Below are 2,962 nucleotides of genomic sequence, written 5' to 3'. Positions count from 1 at the left end.
GATTTTTGTGCTATAAATCTGGCACTTCGCTTACAACTAGGCTCCCGTTGCAGTGGGCGTACCTACTTTCCAATTTGGGAATATACTTTTACATGCATGCATTTACATTTTATTTTTTACATGCGCAACGAAGGCTTTATAATATTTAGCAAAAAAATTACCTTCTTATTATTTTTAATGTCGTTAACCAAACCACTTGCAATCACTTATCCAAAAATTCAATAACATCCCTTGGCGACCAAAGATTTCGCTTCAATAAATAAAGCATTCGTAATGCGTCCTATAACAATTTTTTAACAAGCAGATACGTCTGCGAGCGATATTCCAAATTTTATATTAAAGGAAAAAATGGAAAAATTTACGCTTCCGGCAGGACTTGAACCCGCATCCTCCACAATCCGTGTGTTGCTCTTAACCAATTGAGCTACGGAAGCCTACCAGGACATCGCAAATCTTTCCATTCCTTTCTTTATGTAAACACGCCTTTGGGGTGGCGTATAGCGACATCTACCGCAAGACAATTGCATCTTTTAACGGCACCGGAGTCTCAAGGTGCATTGAGAATTCACCAGTAACAATGTGCTAACCCATACTAAATCAATTTTTTAACAAGCAGATACGTCTGCGAGCGATATTCCAAATTTTATATTAAAGGAAAAAATGGAAAAATTTACGCTTCCGGCAGGACTTGAACCCGCATCCTCCACAATCCGTGTGTTGCTCTTAACCAATTGAGCTACGGAAGCCTACCAGGACATCGCAAATCTTTCCATTCCTTTCTTTATGTAAACACACTATACGATGTCGCTATACGCCACCCCAAAGGCGTGTTTACATAAAGAAAGGAATGGAAAGATTTGCGATGTCCTGGTAGGCTTCCGTAGCTCAATTGGTTAAGAGCAACACACGGATTGTGGAGGATGCGGTTCAAGTCCTGCCGGAAGCGTAAATTTTTCCATTTTTTCCTTTAATATAAAATTTGCGTCCTTTAAACCAGTGAACGAAGCTTTTGGCTCCATATTATTTAAGTCCTACCAACGCCCACACTGTTAACTGTATGCCTTGGCCATGACCACCGATGGACAGTTAAGAGTGTTGCTGTTTGTACATTTGTTGGTGTACTGCCATCTCGCCGAAATATTTTTCGCCTAATTTCACTTCCCAACCAACTTATTGCAGTACTTTTAGTTGGCAAACCAATGCTTAGCATATTATTATTTAGCATAATTTTTATTTGATCACAATTTTATTTAGTACCTAGATGTTCATTTTACCACGATTTATTTAGAAAAATAGTCACTAAGCAAATGTTTTATTATACCTAACTATTTATTGTTTAATAATGTTTGCCCAAATTGAAACTTTGCATACTTTTTATTTGATCACAATTATATTTAGCATTTTTTTGAAGACCCGTAAAACGTAACTGTTCCCAGAGATAGGTAGGTTATGGTTATTTTTTTATGACCCTAAAAACGAAACTGCTCCCAGAGATAGGTAGGTTAGGGTTATTCTTTTTTATAACCCTAAAAACAAAACTGCTCCCAGAGATAGGTAGGTGAGGGTTATTTTTTTTATGACCCTAAAAAGGAAACTGCTCCCAGAGATAGGTAAGTTATGGTTATTTTTTTTATGACCCGTAAAACGAAACAGCTCCTAGAGCACAGTGTTCCGTCTAGAACAAGCTAGGTGGACAAAATTCATTATCAAATTTCCACTAATGAGTAATTAGATTAGATAAATAACATTCTTAAACCCCCAAACCCATGAATAGATCATGCCTGACTTTCTAATTTTATGAGTTATAAGGGCGCCGAAGTCAGCTAACGAGGTAAGTGCAATCGCACAATTAAATCAGTTGCAATTCTGTGATGCGTTCAACAACATCTCTTTCAAGTAAAACATTATATTGTGGAAAGTTGTAGTGATGGATCTTATAGCTGACGGTAAGCACTTTATATTTTTTTTTAAACATATTCATATCTCTCGTAATAGTGCAATATCTATAGCATTAAAAATGTACTTTAAAAATGTTGAATTTTATCTTAGTTTTCGAACTTTGATAGACTGGCAAACACTTGACAACACTTGACAACAGTCTAGATTTTACATATTATGTACTTCCATTATCCTTCTTTATGATGGTGTATATTTCTTTTTTCACAAATTTTTACAACATTTTTTTTTCCATTTTTTTGCAGAACACGTTTTCTCTATTTCAAGGAAGGGGTTTTTGAAGAATGGACAAATAAAGGGAAAAATGACAGAAATTCCCACCTTTATCAGTTTATATTGGTAAAATATGAGTTACGAGATTTCACGAAAGAGTCTGAGAGACGGTTGAAAAATATTTTAACCAGTTATTCATCAAAACTGAATACCAAGTGGAATAGTGCGTCAAGATTAAAGAAGCAGTTTGTGGAAAAGTTTAAAAGTGGTCTGGATGACCAAAATATAGAATTACGAGTGTGCATAACTAGACCAAGTGCATCAACGTCATCTGAAAATGTTAATCCTGCAGGAAGACCCAAATTAAACTTCAAAAGTTCCTCTTTCAAAACGAAAAAACGCTGAATTAAAGATCTGGTACAATTACGTAGTGTTTTAACTGCTGCTGAAATCCCGATTGATTCGTGATCGGCAGGAAATAGAACACGGCAAAAATGTTAAAAAATATTAGACAAAATCCACATAAGCCAACGTAGTCTTGTTCTTACGACAACAGTAGGAACTTCAATGAATTCTAGGCAGCTAAGTGTTAATGAGGCATTAGCATATTATTTTGAGTCAAAATTGACAAATACAAACTTACAAGCAGACTAAAAAGTGGTCAATGAAGGCTGATCATCATAAATATCCATCATATCATTATTTGCCCAATGCAATAGGTACATGCGTGTTTTATCCTTCAGAAGAACTTCAAGAAACTTACGCAAAACAAGGAAAACAATTATTATTCTGA

At 35.5% G+C, this 2,962-nt stretch overlaps 2 non-coding genes across 2 annotated transcripts; both read right to left on the bottom strand.

Moving 5' to 3' along the window:
• Positions 1-361: 361 nt before the first annotated feature.
• On the bottom strand, positions 362-434 carry Trnas-gga (transfer RNA serine (anticodon GGA)). Its single transcript has one exon. It is a non-coding gene; the product is annotated as a tRNA-Ser (tRNA).
• Positions 435-673: 239 nt separating this feature from the next.
• On the bottom strand, positions 674-746 carry Trnas-gga (transfer RNA serine (anticodon GGA)). Its single transcript has one exon. It is a non-coding gene; the product is annotated as a tRNA-Ser (tRNA).
• Between the last annotated feature and the right edge of the window lie 2,216 nt (positions 747-2,962).

Source organism: Cydia splendana, chromosome 1, assembly GCF_910591565.1.
Source record: "Cydia splendana chromosome 1, ilCydSple1.2, whole genome shotgun sequence".
Lineage (NCBI taxonomy): Eukaryota > Metazoa > Arthropoda > Insecta > Lepidoptera > Tortricidae > Cydia > Cydia splendana.
Note: the sequence above shows the minus strand (reverse complement) of the source record. Positions and strands in the feature narration are given on the sequence as shown.